At 38.9% G+C, this 19409-nt stretch overlaps 1 long non-coding RNA gene across 1 annotated transcript; it reads left to right on the forward strand.

Moving 5' to 3' along the window:
- Window positions 1–2987: 2987 nt before the first annotated feature.
- LOC117948592 lies at window positions 2988–18992 on the forward strand. Its single transcript, XR_004657500.1, has 3 exons — window positions 2988–2998; window positions 6768–6777; window positions 18740–18992. It is a non-coding gene; the product is annotated as an uncharacterized LOC117948592 (long non-coding RNA).
- The last annotated feature ends 417 nt before the right edge of the window (window positions 18993–19409 follow it).

Raw genomic sequence — 19409 nt, forward strand, 5'->3', positions numbered from 1 at the left:
AATTTTGGAAACATTGTTTTAAGGTACAAAAGAATCTTTGGTTGGATCAATCATCATTGAAATCAATCAATATCAATAAATAAGGTGTCTATTGTATTAATGTGTTGCGTGGGATGTAATCAATGACAAAACAATACAACATTTTATATTACATTTACTGAGGAACCCCCTCTGTGCCCCTGAGAAAGCCCAAGTGTCAGTGATGAACATTAAAGAGGCTTCCATTGTAGCTATTAATGGTGTTATTGATTAACTGTGCTTTCCTGCTCCTGAAAAATACCCAATGAACTGCACTATATCGTTTCTAATATTTTGCCGACCTCATTCACTATTATAGGGGTGCACAAATATTAGTAACATACCAATACAAGACCACAAACTACAGCCTAAACAATATCCACAGAAATGAACCATGACAGAAACATGTAGGAACAAATCAACACAGAGTGTTGATATTTTCCTGTTATGGCTTCCTGTATGTCAGTATTCTTTTTTTGTCTCTGCGGGGGTTCTCACTTGGTGCCTATGTCTGTTTTTGTGTCCTCCATGATGCGTGTGTGACATCATATCTTCTGGCCCAATGCCATGATTGGAGGATGGTTAAGGTTCCTTGCAAATCAAAGACACATCGAATGGTGGCATAAATGGGAAGTGGGAATCTGTAAGATTCATTGCAAGAGAAATCCGTTAGAACTAAAATAGACAGCATCAACAGGACTTTGGTCTATACATACTGATGACTGAAGCAGCTAGGGAAACTGAGAGAGCCATGCCAAAGTAAATAGTATGCAAGCAGCATATGACATTTAAGTTAGCCAATGTGTGCTAATAAATGCTAATGAGTATGCTTTGCGAAACAAATACTATATGTTGTCAGTGCTCTTGTTGGTATAATAGTTTTAGAAGGTAAATTTGAATTTATCATGTATTAGTAATGTCAAGGTTTTTGAAAATGTGAAAATGTGTCTCTTGTAATGTTTAGTGAATTTTGGCAGTTTTCAGTTAGATTTTGCCACCTTACAGAGCTAGAAAAATCTGTATGTGACGACCCGCACATTCTCACGTCAAGTTAAATGTTAATATAACCCAAAGTGTCTGTGAAAGCAAGCGTACGCCAGCTTTTCGTGCTTCTGCAACGTTTATACTTGAGGCCCCTGGTGTGTTCCATGTCACCCTCAAATGTGTGTCCATCATTTTCCTTGTCTCTCCCAATACTAACCCCGCCCTCTTGATAAATCTCTTACAATGAAGATTATGTGAATAATAGCTGTACTACCATTGACTAAACTGTGTCATGGTAAGATGAAGTGGAAATAGGTGCTGTAAATCAAACTCATGGGCCTTAAATGAGCTTCAATTTTCAATTGTCTTGGACATCACTGATCTGTTAATAGCATTGATTCCTCCTTTTTTCAATCACCAGTTCTCGCGGCTCTCCATCCGTGTACAGGCAGTTTGATTTGTGGGAGTTGAAAATTCCTTGTTACCTACTGTGATGACATTGATTTGTGTAGCTGGAAGTTCTTTTGTGCGTGTTGTCATATTGACCTTTTGGATTTGGTTCTAGTGTCTATAAGTGTGTTTAGAAGATAATATTAACATATTATTAAATTAGTCTGTGAAAGTGAGGATCACTCTTGTGAGACACCGATAATTGTGCACAATAAGTGCCTCAAGTTTTTTTACCACGTCTTTTTGTATTGTAAATATGGACATATGTCTAAGTATCTTGGGGCAATGCAAACTTATATTTTTAAGGTTTTCTGTGAGAGAAAACCACCTCTGGGACACATTCATCCTTCCACCAGCCCCACCTGACACAGAGTGGCAGCAGTTAAACACGAGGCTGGCTGGTAGAATAGGAGAAACAAGGCATCCCTAATGGAGGCAAATAGAGGAAACATGTTCCATCAGAAGTGATTACTACTAATTAAGCTGTTTTCACAGCTGGCTGCCTTGCTTTAATATGCATGCTTGCATCATATGAAGCGCTGCGAGAAAAAGCATGAAAATGCTTAGAGATCCAGTTGAGTCACAGAACATTGATTAAATGGATTAATATTACCCACAGCAGACAAACACCACAATTATCAAAAGTGATGTGTTAATCTATCCTTATGCGAAGAACAAAGAAAGAGGTAGAATACACTTAAAAACATAATAACAGCATTTAAGAGAGAGACAGCAAAGTAAAAGTAGACAAGACAGGACCCATGAGAGTGAAAGTGATTGTGTGGTCTTGGTGCTATCTCCTCCTCTTTTTTTATGGCTCTGGCCAGTGTTGAGTAACCCCTCTGTGGTTCGGCGGCCTACTAGTCCCTTTCTAACAGATGACTGGTTGTGCTTCTACTCTCCGCTCAGCAGCACATCAAAGAACAGTCAGGCTTCCGGGGAGCGTCTGTTGTTCGGTGCGGCTCCAATACGGTGCACACTGATGTTTTGCTTTCATACAAAAGCAGTTAAGAGTCCATAATCCTACTCTCTGAGTGGAAAAAATACCCACAATCCCTCGCTCCGTGCCTGTCATGTAGCTTGTTCTGCATGCCCTTGTGGTCCATAGAGAGGATCAAAGTGTGTGTGGTGCCAGCTCACAGATTAAGGAATGAGATTTAAGCTTAAAAAAATCTAAAGTGTGACAATTAACAATTGCCAGCGCATCTTGCACAAAATGAAAGTTTAGAGGATTTTTGAACTTTTCTTAAATCACATTTATTTTATTTTAGGACATGATTGATGTGTCATTATATTTGAACAGTTGGTTTAATAATATCGGCCTTCCAACAAGCACTATTTAGCTCAGTGTTTCTCTGGCAGAGGTGTAACAAATGCATTAAACAATTCAAGACTATTTGAACTTTTAATTCTCCTTAGGATTCAACTGCATTTAGATTTTAAAGTGTTTTGTTTAATCCGAAAATGTGAAGCAGATTTGTAAAGGTTTTTGTGTCGGTGTTCATACCACTTAACGTCTGTCTTTTGAGACTGCGTTTTCCCTCTTGTGCCTATTGAGCGACTCACATTTTGGGGAAGTGAGATTCAGAATGAAAGAAAGCCCATCAGCCCATTACAGCTGTCTGTTTTTTTCTCTCTCAAAGTGGACTGTTTTGTTTACCACTGCCAAACCAGGCATGGGGTCTTTTAAGTACCCCTGTGCTCTTTAAAACCGCAGTAGGAAAAGAAGTGTTCCCCTGTTCTGGAATTACAACTTTCTTTTCCACCCGTTTAAAAAGACTCTTATTTTCCTGTCTTTCCTATGGTTAGGAGATCAAAGACAATTTATATTTGGATGGCTTTGAATCAAAGAAAGGACTTTAATTGAAATAAAAAGGGGGGTGGGACTCTAATTGCTCTGCTCAGGTATGTATCACGTCTTTTGAATGCATTGCATGGAATGCCTCTCAAGGCTTTCAAACTGACAATGAAAGATACCTCTTTTAATTGCCCTTACGGTATTTGAAAATTGAAGTGTAACAAAATTATTCATGAACATTTTCAGCATTGTAGGCTTCCTTTCACTTATTGGCAAATAATTATCTAGGAGATTTGTTAAACTTTGCCAAAACCATTTGTAAAGGCAGCACTTGCAAATCTTTACTATAATCCCATTTGACATTGTATAGCTATTACCATTTCTCTCCATCTTTTCTTGCTCTGCCTTGTTGCCCCCACCCCTGCCCCATGTCTGCAAGTGTTTTATTGTCTTCCGGGAGGTGGGAGAGAGGAGGTTTGCCAGGATGGTGCAAGTTCCAAAATGTATAAATTTTTCATTGACACAAGCAGCGGACAATGTGCAAAAGCAAAAACAGTAGGGCACAGAATGAAGTGGAGAAATACTATATATAATTATTGGATATATTGTTACCATTAGGTCTTAATTGTTAAATCCTTATGCTATTTGTTTGTACGTGATGGAAGACCTTATTTCAAATCAAACTGGAAGCTTTAGCAAAGAGGGGGGCTGTCTCTGTCTGCTGTGTATTTTGTCACAAGCAACAACGCATTTTGTGCAAAATATAAACACAAATATCCATGAATGCTGCCATTAACTGAATTATTTCATATTTCTTGTGCACCGCTATATGTAAAGTTAATCAGAATGTACATTTTATAAATGTCTAGAATAAACACATATTTTACAAAGGTTTTCCAGCTATGTCTCTGGGCCCCATAATGCCCCCGCCCCACCCCAAATTTAAAAGACTCACCCCTAATGTCATGCACTTACATCGTTTAAAACTGCAATTGAGAGAATTTTTGGCTAATAACCAGTAAGTAACACCATGCTAATCACTCACAATTCAAATCCCCTTCACCAGTCTGGAGTCTAGATTTTTAAAATTACTTTTTTTTTTTGTGTCTGCCATGATGCTGCCATAGACGTACAGTGTAGGACATTTTCTTCACCCTGAACCAGCAGTCGAGTGTGTAGCTGTCATATTAAACCTCTGTGCTCACTCACTTAGCTCGCCACACTCTCCGGGGCGCCCCTGTTTGTCTACACCACTGTTCCGGTTCAGTAGAGAGAGCAACAGGGAGACGAGAAGCTCAATGTGCATTCCTGTCAAGAACTCTTTCACTGTTCCTGTAAACCATCTGCACGTGCGCGCGCACACACACACACACACACACACACACACACACACACACACACACACACACACACACACACACACACACACACACACACACACACACACACTAGACTTCTATTGCTGGAGACCCGCTGGCTACACTTGCACTTACCTACTGTGGTTTCATTCATTATTGTACTAATTATTAGATTTGAAGTCCTGATAAGGCCCCCTGATTATTGCGGCAATGACTGAGAGTTGAACAACGTTTATGAATTGATAATAAAGCATTCTGTGGTAGTTAGTAGGTTATTAAGGACAGTCTTTGAGGTTTGAGGTGATTGCACTTCAATGTGATATTTCTGCTGAGTGTGCTAGAAAACAAAGTCTGCTTTTAGTGCCATGGCCTTTGTTTGGGAAACAGGTGCAGTGTCACACCAATAGAGGGCATTGTTGTTTAACTGCAGGCATAGAGAGCATATCCTTTGTTTATGTAGGTGTCAATCGGTGCTGTTGTTTTTCTTTCAGTCTTCCCCCTTTTCTCCATATAGCCTGACTGAATTTGAAGGTTTTGTTTGAATATTAATTTGAGCATCGATGTCGTATTTTTTCACATTCTGTCAGCAAATGCACGGGCTACAAACACACTCAGTATTTTGTGTTTCTCTATCAATTGAAAGTACTTCATATCATTTTTATATGAGATCCAAATTAAAATGATTCATTTCATCAAGCTGCAGCCAAAAGGGAAAAATTGGAATATTACTTTTTCATTCACACATGAAAAAATTTTACAAAAATATGTAAATAAAAATAAACTCTGTGCTTTTTGGCACATATTTGTATTGTAGATATACAATTTTAAATATATAGTTCATTTGATTAAAATTTGACTGGAAAACTGAAATGGGAAATATAACCGCCTCTGCAGATGCCAGGCTAAAGCTTTAATAAGTTCTGAAAAGTGAGGACAGACAAATGAGATTACACAGAAAGGGTCTGATTTGATCTCAGGTCAACTAAAGTAATCTTAGTTTGGCAATACATTCTTCTTCTTCATGGCATTATTCTTCTGATGGCATTGTAATGGGGCAAGTCATCTGTAAGGTACTCTTACATTTTAGTCTTAAAAAAAAGGTGTGTGTCTCTTAATGTGCACAAGATGTGTTTCAAGTTTACATAAAACTATTTGCACGACTGCTAATTGTACAGTATAGCTCTCTTTATCGTCTGTCTTTGAGTTAGTAAACACACATGCATATTAGAAAAAGCCAGCCAACCAGAAAGTTAACCTTGACAAAACAAGCAAAAGAGTTAACATGGTATCAAAATGTGATGCTGCAGTTTATTTTCTGAAGTCATTTTATATTCCTTAATATATGTATTGATCATTGAAGATCATATAGAAAGTTAGGAAAAAGGCACAGATTATGATCGAATTGGAATGCTTCGGGATAAGAGTTGAATTTAAGTTTGATTTTCAGGTTTCTGTTGAAATTTAATCTATTTTCAAACAAGTGTAAATTTTAAAAACCAAAAGCATGTTGTTCATAAATGGATGGCTTAAACTGTACTTGTGTAAAAACATTAGAAAAGCTGAAATACTGAAGCCAAACTCATTGGTCAAAAGAAGAAAACTCATTCAGCCTCATTTTAACACAATTGATGAGCATTCAATCAAATGGATGCCAATTTATTGATTTAGGGCAATGCACAAAAGAAAGGATTTAAATCTTGGCCAATAGCCATTAACAGTGAATCTGAAGATAGACAGGCGATTGGTCATAGATCATAAATGACAGGAAATCCATCTCTCTTTGCTCATTTCTACTTTTTATTTGTCCATGCTCCCACTCTAAGATTTTACACACCAGATTATGATACAGTCTTACCCCATGTTTCTTCCTCTAAACTGCACTCTACCTGATCTTTACCATTAGTTTCTTATAGTATGAGGAAGAAGAGCTGTCAGTAAAGTTTATTGTGTAGGACTAAGTGGCTATACATTGGATGGTCCCGTCTTTGGGTAAATTATGTTGGGTAATTAATATGCTTTCATGCCAGACATGAATATTTGAATCTAAAATGATTTTCAGATTCATTAGGAAATATATCTGTTTCTATACAGTCCACCCCAAAGGGGGTTGTATATGTATGTACTGTATGTATGTATGTATGTATGTATGTATACAGCAGCAGCACAGAGGTCATTCATTCTTTAGGCAAATATTTTATTCTACCCCTGAGTTCAGCAAGCAATTGATATGTGATCTGGGAGAGGGCAGTTTATTGATTATTATGTGGACTTAAGCTGTAGTATGCTGGTGTGTGGACAGATTGTTCCAGGGTCCTGTACACTTAAGCCCCTGTTTTACTCATATGGAGCCACATAAGGTATCCACTTTTGACATGTTGATAGTAAGCGCTCATTGGAAAAGAGCAAACATCAAACATGCACGTAGGCAAGCCAAGACAGACTATTAGGTTACACCGCAAACAAGTAGCACCAACAGTCTTTTAAAGGCATACATTTAGACTGGACGCTGTTGACACCTTAGGCCTGTTATTTACTTTGATGGATGGATTAAGAACTTCCTGGTAAATCAACATTCATCTACAAATCATACAGAAATTTGACGGTGTTTCTTCATATACTATCTTCAAAGTGTATTGACATGGACAATAAACATAGATTACTGTTAAAAAAAAGACAGCCCTCCCAAATTGGTGTGAGGATGTCCAGAGGGGTTGGAACGTGAGCTTAGCTGCGGTCTGTGTTCTCAGCTGATAGATAGTGAAGGGGAGTCGGTGGTGGGGTGGGCAGGCTTTGACCTTGGCCATGGAACAGTAAGCGCTAGCTCAGATATCTCACATGATACCCATACATAGCGGCTCATTACGGAAGAGCCCCCTTATGCAAAGTGCAGAGCTCAACGCTGGCTGGCTGACAGGGGCTAGCCCAGCACTGCTGACCTAACAATAAGACAACAGGGCCGTCCCCGCCTCTCAAAAACACTGCCCCAGCAGTGTCCTCATTCCTTCATCAGCACAGGCCAGAAGCAGCTGCTTTACAAGTTAAGGTGACCAAGACTTCATACAAAATGAGACCCAGATCACGCTTTTAGATTCACAACTTACTAATGATTCACCAAGTTTAAAGAAGTTCAGTATTTTGAAAAATAGGCTTATCTGCCTCCTCGCTGAGAAAGAAGACTGATACCACTCACATGTCTGTACGCTGAAATCTGAGGACATGCTTATAATCCAGCTCAGAGGATGCTCTTTTCATGCAGAGAGCTCTGCATTCTGTGCATGGAGACGACACCAGCAGTGAGCTAACGGGCTCCAGTGGTTCATTCAGAATAAAGGAGTTAGGAACTGGACTGGAGGAGGGGAGGACTAGGATTAAACCGGTTTTAATGTAATGAGGGTTTCAAAATGAAGCTGGGGTAAAAAAAAAGGGTAAGGTGAAGGGATGCCACAACAACCAGGGACCACTAGGACAGAAGTCGGTTTAACTCACTGACTGTCACAGGCAGTTATATTTAGATATTTTGTATGATTTATTTCCCTCTAAATCTTGATTGGGAATGGTATGAAGCCACTGTCAGAAGCAAGCTAACTTAGTTTAACACACTGACTAAAATGAGGAAACAGCGAGCCTAACTTTCTCTAAAGGTAACAAAATGCACCTCTAAAGCTTTCTAAAATACATTATCTCGTTTGTTTGCACAAAAATGTAATGACATGTAAAAATGACAATTAGGCCTTTTACTGGGGGTTATGTCGGACTATGGTGGACTAGTTTCTGACTGAAAGCTCTTTTTGTAAGAATTAAACAAACTAAATACAACATGTTAATTAGTGTACTTTACCAATGCTGATAGTCAGATTGTATTGCTTTTTTGTTTGTTTATAGAAACAGAGACATCTTCTGTTTTCCGACTTTATCCCAAGCTAAATTGGTGGGCAGCGGGTGGTACCTTCATATTTATTGTACAGAAAGAGTGCTATCAATCTTTCCATCTAACTCCTCGGAGTGAAAGCAAATAAGCGTATTTTCCAAAATGTTGAAGTGTTCCAATAAGTGAATTTAGATCAAAGCAATCTACTAGAGCCCGACCGATATATCGGCGGGACGTTATTAGGCATTTCCTGATCTATTGGAATTGGCATTTATAATAGCCAATAAAAAAAAAATATTTATATATATATATATTCTTTTTTGAAATATTCATTCATCACAATCATTTATGACAAATATTTAAAAAAATAAAATAAAAGCGGACGGTCAATCGTGTTGGCGTTGCATGGTTTATCCACCAGAGGGCGCTCTACAACGTCCCTGTTGGCAACACAGATTCTTTTTTTTTCTTTTTTTTTGTTCAACGTACGTTAAGTTTCATATCTTAAGTTTGTATTTTTATTTTTCATTTATCAGAACTTTAATATATTTTGATGTTCTTCTGTTCTGTTAAGTTTAGTGAGAACAACAAATAACTAATGTTTTGGAAATCTGTGTGTTTGGTTGCGCGTTTCTGGATTTGTTTTTAAAATATATATCGGCCGGTATTTAAATAAGCAAATATTTGTATCGATATTGGCCCAAAAAATCCTTTATTGGTTGGGCTCTAGTATCTACATATGCCTACTTATTATTTCATTTTCAATCTGTTTAATTCTTTCCACTCCAACTATAAAACCTAAATGGCATACTCCTGTTTGCAAGTGGTAGCGCTGGTAATTGTATGTCATGAATACTGTGTTATTGACAGTTTTGATTGACTTCATCTCTCTTTAATAACAGCCCTGCTGTAATTGTTTTTTATTTATTTATTTATTTTAATCATCAGGCTTTACAGCAGTGGACAATGACCGCACAGGCTTAAGAGCAATTGCTGGGGATAACATTTATTTCTTTTCTTTATGCCAACTTTTTCCATTTCTACCATTGAATTAAACAATACAGTACTTATATTTGAGGCAATTTGCTTTTATGTTGCATGTTCACTTTGATTATATTCCTAAAAATTAGCTTATATGAAATTAACTTATTGCGGAAGACAAGTAGATATTTTAACACTTATCCGAAAGGCTTTTATCAATTACAGGGAATGATGGGCATCACTCCAATACAGTATTTAACCTCTGCATGGAGGTCACAGAGGCCACATGGCAAGGATTTGTATATAGTTATGAATTGGTGTAATCCAGTCTACTGCTACTGTACATCAAAGGAAAAACACTGTCTATGCTGTGAAGTGCAGCGAGGAGTGACCACATGTGTGCATCACTGAGACTGAACAGTTTGATCACCAAACAGGTAACAACATAACGTGTAAGTGTAACCCCTTCAAAACTCATCAGTTTCCACTCAAATACTAGACACAAGATACACAATTTAAGGGATGTGCTGTATGTAAACACTTTTCTGTACATGGAGAAGGCTGATGCTTTAAATACGCAGTAAGAAGACAACATTTTACAAACCGGAGTCAGCTAATTTAGGGATTATAAAATGTACCTTTACCTTTTACAACCTGGAAGAGTAGGGTCACCAAAAGTACAAAACATGGATATATGCACACCTCTAGTTCTGCAGCACTAATGACTTTCACATTACTGCCACTCCACAGTAGAACTGCTTAAACTGGTTGGATCTGTGGCAACATGTCTAACTGGTCAATTATAAATCCAGGGAATTTTGTTGAATATGATTGATTTTAACTTTTACCCGGTAGTACAAAATGAGGTTATCCCTTCTCCACTGTTAACTCCTCTATCAATTAGACAAAGTCCTAACGAAGGTTAGATAAAGCAGTTTGTAGCTTAATGCTATACGTTCACATTTATGCGATTTCAAAAAGGCCACCGGGCACACTGCAGGAACAGATGGTGTGTTCATTTCAATGTTTAGGTCTCATGATGATGAGCAGCCATTACCCTGTGTCAACAGAGAGTAGTACTGTCCTCAGTCTTTTGTGTGTTTGTGAGTGAATACATAAGTGTGTACATATTGTGTGTATGTTTCAGGGAGAATGACGTTGGATTCCTGTAAACTAAACAATAAATAATGTGTGTGTGTGTGTGTGTGTGTGTGTGCGCGCCTGGTGGACAGGCCTATCTTTTCCAGGCTAACCTCTTTTCAGAACCATTGGCATATCTTGAGCAGGATGACATAATCAATAATCAGAACTGTTAATCAATGGTATTCTAAATAAGCATTGATTGGGCCCACAAGGTTAGCCAGCTTTATCGGTTTACATTAAGCAAAGCAACACAATAGACAATAACCTGTGACTGGGACAGACCAGTTTAACCCCTAACCATCCTTATTTCAGAGATACAAAGATGAGTGGCCAAAATAGAATGTACCATCTCTCTTTCTGTTTTTCCTTCTCAGTCAACTACCTTCTTATTGCCTTTTTACACTTCGGTTTTATTATTCTTAGAGAAGCTAATGTTGGTCTTTCTCCACTGGTATCTCTTCAACATTATTGTCTCGTGCAGCCTCATTTGAATACAACGAAGCTCCAAATGCATCTCATTATTGACTATGGTCAGGTAGACAGAGGTCACTGAATTGTGTCACCTTTCACAAAAACAGCCATCTCTCTCGGGAGCCTGTTGGATGAAGAGGGTGGAGAGTGGCAGCACACTATGAGTGTGTAACCCATGCGGGCTCCACATCTCCCTAATTACCAGGTAGTGGAACACAGTCACAGCTGTCTGCAGGTTAGTTGAAGATGACCCATGAGGATACACAGTTTTGCATTTCCCATTAAATCAGCTTGTTGTCTGTTGGGCTGTTGTGGCTCAGTGGTAGAGTGGTTTTCTGCCAATGGGAGGGTTGGAGGTTCTATCCCTGGCCCTGCAGTCCCATGTCGAAGTGTCCTTGGTCAAGACAGTGAACCCAGAGTTACCACCGATGCTGCGCGATTGGATGTGTGTGACTGGTGAATGGTTCCTGTACTACAGTATGTGAAAATGCTTCGAGTAGTTGTCAAGACCCAAAAAGCACTAAATAAGAACAGTCCATTTTGTTATTTACAGACTAGGCATTCCAAACAGTTGTCAGCTTTGAACTGTCAGTGTTTCTTTAGTGGTAACAGGAGGCTGCCTGTGCCTTAATTTCACACTTTTCAGCACTCAGTTAGCATATCCCATATTCTCCCATAAAACATAACTGGCAATGTGCTTGAATAGCTTACTACCAGAAAGACTAGTAGGCATTGGCAAGCATGGAAAATTAGCCGAAATAACCCTTTTAGTTTCCCTTCACCGCAACAAAGCTTAGTTACATGATTACCGTGTCGCCAACATGGATACTTCAATCATTTTTCCCCACTGGCAGTGGCTCAGTGCCAGTGACGGGCTTAGATCTGGCCCATGAGAGAAACAGCTTTCACTGCTCATACAGACCACCTGGCATCATACATTCTAGCTTTAGGAGGGTAAAAAAGGGCTTGTTAAAACCAAATCATCTCTGTCTTTTCTATCTCTTATACACACATTCACAAACAAGATTTTGCACACACACACACCCAGACAAATATTTGGAACTGCCAATGAGCAAAGAAAAATCAAAATTGACAATTTCTGTGGTTTGTTATAAATTATTTATCCTTTAAAGTTTCATAGAAGGTTAACTTCATCCCTTATAAGCTCACAAAATGGATGGTGAGAGGCAATGATGCTTCTGTGATCTTTGCTGTGGCGCTCTGAAGCGTTCTGTATCAGTGATGTCTCTTCGTCAATTCTCCGCACACCTCATGTCTTTCCTCTACTGCTCCTTCTGCCCATCTATCCCTCTCTCTCATTCTTTGTCCCTTGTGAAAGCCCCTGTCACCTCTGGCCCTCCTCCTCTCCTCCCCCTCAGTGAGCCTATTACAGGCAGCACTCCTCCCTCCCTGCCTTCCCCATGTATTACCATTAGAAGACATGCATCTTGGGAGCTGCTGCACACTCCTCTGTGTTTTGATTAATATTTTAGCAGCCTCAGGGAGGAAATGGGTCTTCCTCTGAGCTAATCTGTTATTGGGTGAATGCTTGGAGGATAGGAAAGAGAAGATGATAGAAGAGGAAGGTCAAGCTCGACTGTTTTTATTTTCCATTTCAGAAGCTTTAAAGACATCCAGTACAAAAAGAATGCCTCCGAAATGTGAATGGTGCAGAGTTTAGGAAAGATGTTCAGGCTAACTAAACTTCAGCTAGATTAAGGTTCAGAATCATAAAAGTGCCTTGAAAAGGAAAATTGACAATCACCACAATCATTTTTGATACCAAATCATCAGAAATTAGGAATCACTAGTGTATTTATCGTCAATCCAGCTGTAATGTTTAGCCCCGTGGTGGAAGGAGGAGGAATGGACTCAGGAGTTCTTCACCTGGTGCTTCAATTTATTTCTTCATCAATCACATGAAAGTGCAGCATTGCAAGGATGACTTATTGCAAAATTGTATAAAAAACAACAACAAAAAAACTAAATACTAACTATTGAAATTATCATCACAAACAAAATAAAAAAAGATTATATCATGCCTTGGCTATTTGAGCCCTAGCACCTGTACCCTTCCAAGCCAAAGTTCTTTCTCTCTAGAGGAGCCTTGGCCTCCTTCCTTTATAGCAGAAACCCCTCCTACAAGACAAACCATATATATAATTGGGAATCAATCAAACAACATTGTGTTAAATGACCATTACCATACAATTTTGGCTTCATGAATACACCATTTATCAACAATAAAAAAATGTAATATTACATGTTGAACAAGCTCCTCAAAACAGAACTCCATGCAATCTGTACACCCTGCACTGGCTGTCACTTGGACCATTCCAGGTCTTCCCCTCTAAAAATTACTCCAGACTCCGTCACTTCCTGTTTGACATTTCGACCCAGATCCCTGCTTGAAATGAGAACAGGTGAGTGGAACTAAAATAAATGACTTGAAATTAATTGTATATGTGTTTATATGTGTTTATCCAAGCATGATTTCTAGTCTTTCGACTAGTACTTAAATGAACTGAAATAAAATGACAAACCCTGTGTTCATTGATGCAAGCCCACATCCTAATGATAATGCTCAAGCTAACCGTCCCTTACTACTGCTCATACTAAGGTTAGCATAGCATGATACAACATGCTACCCCAGGTTTAAATGAAGGCGTGGGGTAACCCCGTGACACCAGCCCTATAAACTTTAGTTGATTAGATTCCTGCCATTCCTTGATGATAGAAAATTTAGCAATTTTCTTTTTTTTTTGGCAGGTGCTTTTTGTCCAGCAGGTCCACTGCTGTCTCTGTCCACCTGTTGATAGCCAGTCTTTTCTTACCATCTTGTGTCTCTGACTACAACTGCCAGGCATGGCCATCCAGCCAACTAGTATAGAGAACAAAGGGAACCGCTTTTTGCACAATGCACTTCCATCCTAACATCCAACTTTTGTACTTTTTTAAAGTTGGTTGTATCATTTGTTTCATGTAATTATGAATGTGGTAAAAGTTAGTGATATTGAGATGCTTGCTGCAGTTGCACTTTTTAGAAATGAATCAGCAAAACACGTTTTATTTCACATCTTTAGTTCTTACAATATAGACGGAGCAATCTCGTCATTTGCCATTATTATTATCTAGAAAGGTTTTCTTTTTGTTACAAGGTACAATATAGCCTAACTCAGACCGAAGATTTTCGACGAGACAAAAGCATTATAGAACATTGCAGGGAAGCCTTGCAGCGGTCTGAACTGGCCCATTTTAAGTTGACTCAAGCCAGCCTAGCTGTGACTCAGCTTGTCATGTTGCCAGTGTCTGGTTTTAGAATGGAATGGACCTCACCTCTTTTAACAGCCAGTAGCAAGTCAGCTGGTCAAGTCAGTTAAAACTAACACTAAATCTATGAGTGACAAACTGGTTGAAACGTCAGAGTTTTGGATGGAGGCTCAACAAGCGCCTGTGAACACGGTATATGGTTAAGCGAACTAAAGAGTGACTGAAGAGAGGGAGCGGCATAAGAACAAATCAGTGAAACCGAGGAATAAAACGTTTTAGCCATTTCATTCCTAATATTGGGAGGACCTGGAGGTCGCGGTTCAATCCCCAGACCAGCAGGACAAAATCTGGGTGGGGGAAGTGAATGAGTAGCGCTTGTCCCTCCTTCATCACCAGCACTGAGGTGCCCTTGAGCAAGGCCCTTAGCCCCCAACCGCTTCAGTGGAGCTGCTCTGTTGCCAGAAGACCAGACTATGGTTGTAAAAAGAAAAAAAACATACTCTAAAATTACAGGTTTGGGGTAGTGTATATCTCAAAATAATATTTGCATTAGATAAAAGGCTTATGTCACGCAACAATTAAAGACCGGAAGAACTTCTCTGAGTGGAGATAAAGCTCTTCCAGTTAGCTTTTCACAATGGCGGAGCCGGATAGTTACTGCCGGATGGTTTAGACATTATGGTTGATACTCTAAATATCTAATCTATATCTGATTTTTTGTATTATTTTATTGTACTGGTGGTAATAGCTGAGTGTTAGTGAATTGGCTTCTAGGTTTGTGTGCTGCTTTTCTATGCTTCCTCTTTCATTGATTCCCACTCTCTTTTTATTTATTTGTTTACTACGCTGCTTGACTCAAAGAACTGCCTATTGCTTTTATTGTCAAATGCAATGAAGGGTGCTTTTATCACCATTTGCATGGGGGTCAAAGGTTAAAATGGATACAAATGGGCCGACTGTACAATGACAAACATTGTGTTCTGAACCTGGAAACATACATCCCAAAAGTCTAGTTTTTGTCCATGGAGACAATCATGAAAAGAAGTAAGACTTTTAGCGTCAAAGAGATTATGGCAACTAGTGTCTATGAATTCATAATAAATATCACTGCAAAACTTTATACAAAGTAAAAAGCTGCACTGTCTTTGTAAGGATAGAGTTAAGAGTTATTGAAATCGTTTGGCTCTATCATCAAACGGAATATAAGCAAAGTAAATTATTAGCCTTGGACTTTGGGTCATCCGTGTCTTTTTTTTCTTCTTCGCCTCCATTAGTATTTTTCTCAGATAACATATAGAACGCTGACCTTGGATTTGAATCATGTGACACCTTGACGCTACGCACCACTTTGCACATTAGCTCTGTTGACCAATATATGAATTATTCTGACTGTATTGTTTGTGAATTTATCCCCTTGGTGTTACCATGTTGATTAAGTGCAGTATGGAGGTCGAGTGTTGGCAATTACTCACCATGTGTTCAGAGCAGCGGGCCATGTACAGTGAGTGAAGCTGGCACATTAGGAACATACAAATGAAGGCTAGTCTTTGTAGTGTGTGGACTTATTTTAAGCTCTGCCAGCCCATTTAGCTGTGTGTCCTTGGGGCTGGGGGTATTTTGTATGCCGCCGTTAGGTGTTGGCTTGCTAATTAAGGTAGTATTTAATTTTGTTAAATGCTGCAGGGATCAGACATTTGATACATGTATGGATGGGATAGCATTTCAATGGGGGAAAGGAACCATTGGCTCAGAGAGGCCAAGTCTTTTATTCTTTATTCATAGAGGGCATTGTGTGCAGAAGGACAGGGCAGCTAGCAGGGAGCTAATGCGAGCATAAGGAGGATACACCTGCCCCTAGGTGTTTTTCTTAGCAGGTATTATAGCAATATATTTCCACACATGACATTCCCTAATGTTTGTTGAGGGAATATCTGCAAGAGCATGTTGGGTTTGAGCTCAGAACCCTGTGGCAAACCACTGCACAGTAAGACATTGGAGCTATTAATGGGATGACATGCTGTAAGTAAGTTCAACTGCAGGAAACCGATTCAATACATTTTTCAGTTGCTGAGAGTATATTTTACTCTCTTTCCAGTTGAAGCCCCTGCAATTCTTACTGACCTTGAATAGTATGAATATATAACATTCTTTTTTTATTTTTTATTTTTTTTTTTATACAAAGTACCAATTCACAGTCACTGTAACAAATTTGAGAATCAGTGAACAAAACCTTTCCTCTCTCTGTCTCTCTCACTCTATGTAGTGTGAAGAGGTTTCTTCATTAAAACTGACAGAGAAGCCAGAGGCACGGAAAGTGTTATAGCTCTGCAAACCTGTCACCACTTTCTCCACAAACTATAATTTAATGCTGTACAATAATTGAAATAATTCTTTCATTTACTGACGAGGCTGCCAAATGTTGAACCAGGAAACTGCCGACAGCAAAGATAATGTGTTCCCTCATGGCGTTTTCTTTTTAAATTCATTTTCTATTCTAATGTATTAAATGCATAAATTCTCTCACTAATGGTTTGTGTGAGGCATACCAACACCCTATTCATTGATGCTGTGTAGAGGGGGTTTTACGCTTAAAACAAGAACAACCATAATAAATGCCAATAAATCTGTGGGCATGTCCATTTTTCCATTCCCCTAAATGTATGCTTAGTTAATCCCTTTTTCTGCATTGGCCATTTGCATAAGGTAATGGGGAAGTTTTGCTGCAAGATACTGCAGGACTTTATTTGCAAAATGAGGTGAAACTTTTAGTAAGAACCTAATTTGTAAAAAGAATATGCAGAAAACCTGCTTTTGACTATCATCACTTTCTCCATTAAAATGTTCTGTTATTGATTAAGATTGGCCCATAACATTGGCTAAATACGCTTTAAATCATCATACACAAAATACCACTCTCAATGTCAATGTGTGTGCATGAAATAACAGCATATTGTTCACACAGACACAATAGGTATGGACATGACATTCGATCCTAGGATATAGGAAGGTAGTGTTCCAGTAAAGAGAGGCATCTATGATGGTGTGGTGTCCAATTAATCTAAACATTTTAAAGTGACAACTACACGTTTGTCTTTGAAATTGAAGTGAATTCTCTGTACATAAAGTTAATTGTAAAATATTTTATTCATCATAAAATATTTGCAGGATGCCCCATTAAAACTGAAACCCAGTGACACAGTCTGAACATCAGAACAAAAAGCACTCACCTTCTTTCCTGTGTGGCTCCCAGAAATAAGCAATTTAGGCGATTATAAGTTTTCCTGACACTCATAGTGAATTAGCATTTAATTTAGCTTCATTATTCATAGAACTGCCATCTTTAAGGCTGTTTTCAAAAATTTTCAAAATTGATGCATGTTTTGCGAACTGAATGCATTTCAAATTGTCCCACAAAGAAAGAATTTCTTTTTTTTAAAGAATAGTTTTAGGCCTTTATATTCACGGACAGATGAAGACATGAAAGGGGAGAGCGAAGGGGAATGATGTGCAGCAAAGGGCTGCAGGTTAGAGTCAAACCCACCGGCCGCATCGTTGAGGAGTAAACCTCTTAATATGTGCACCTGCTCTACCAACTGAGCTAACCCAACCACAAGAACGAATATTTCAAATCTCAACACAGATCCTTTCCTTACTGTATAGTATTACATACATGTCCAAGCTTCGAATTTGGACATTACTGATCTGCAAAGCAGTCACTCAGCTATTTAAGATTTTGATCAAATATTTAAAAAAAAAAAGCATCAGAGGAACTATTTATAGTGGATGAATTGGAAAGTTGAAAGCAGTGAAACTACATGGCGTTTATGCTCTGTTACTTGTGATCATGATGTTTTTGAAAAAGGGAGCATGTGTAGGGAATAACCTCTGCAGCCTCAAGCAATTATTCAGTTGCTGTGTTGAGAAATAACCCCTCCTTGTTCTTGCTTTTCCTTATATCATCCCTCTTTATCATATTTGATAAATGTGATGAATCAGTGTTTGGCAAGTCCAACTCTTTCGTTCAGTCACTTTCCCGGGGCGATGTCCAGGGAGGGGTCACTGTGGCCACCATGACAACTCCATTGTGTTGATTACAGCAATGATAGATAGGTTGTGCAATGAGATGAGTGAAGAGAGAGAGAGAGAGACTGAGACAGGAAAAGCTGAGCAAAGAAATAAAGAGCAGAAAAGAAAATTGTACATAATAGAATGGAAGCTCAGCAGATGAGATGGAGCAAGACAAAAGAGAAAGGGAAGGTGATAAAGTAGAGAGAAGAGTGGGGGGAAAAAATGCCTTTAGTTTTTTATTGAATTTAAAATTATTTATTCTGGGACTGGCCACGTTTTTAGGAAAATTGTAAAATATTAGGGGTGTAAGGATACATCTGATTTTTGCAGCTCCTAGCCCTGGTTGACACCAGACCCTTCTCAGTTGTAATTGAGAGCGGGTCTGGGGAATGTTCATTCACAGCTCATTTACAAAGGGGCGTCACCAACGGACGACGCTCAAATGCCTCCGGGCGCAATTGGATAAACCTAAAACCAATCAGAGCAATGAAGGAGGTGACGTATGCGGAGCGACTGAAATACATCTTAACCAGCGAGCATGTTGCAGAGCCCATTCACATGAATTCGCTTCACCATCGTCACCGTGTAAAGGCCGCCTCAACGGTTGTGATTGGAGCCTCGATTTGGAAGAATTGGAAATGGGCTTGAATGGGCTTTTGGCCAGACGGACTTGCAAAGTAAATGTCAAATTTGCCAGGTCCCTAGATTTATTCAAAATAAACGTCCTTCCTCGTTTTAAGCAACGTCTGATGATGCTGGCACAGCTGGATCAGCTTTCAGTCGACTTTAACAGTTCGGCAGTGACTTGTGATAATTAAGTTTGTGCTGTCTTTATTAAAAACTTGTACTCTGTATTTATACTCTTCACAGATTAATTTAACCATCACTACTTTACTGCCCAGCCACTAATTGCACATTATCCAACCATTTATACTGGGAGCAATATGTTTAAAGAAATGTTATTAATTATTTGCGTCCACATTATTGATATTCTGTTAAT

Source organism: Etheostoma cragini, chromosome 1 (genome assembly GCF_013103735.1).
Source record: "Etheostoma cragini isolate CJK2018 chromosome 1, CSU_Ecrag_1.0, whole genome shotgun sequence".
Lineage (NCBI taxonomy): Eukaryota > Metazoa > Chordata > Actinopteri > Perciformes > Percidae > Etheostoma > Etheostoma cragini.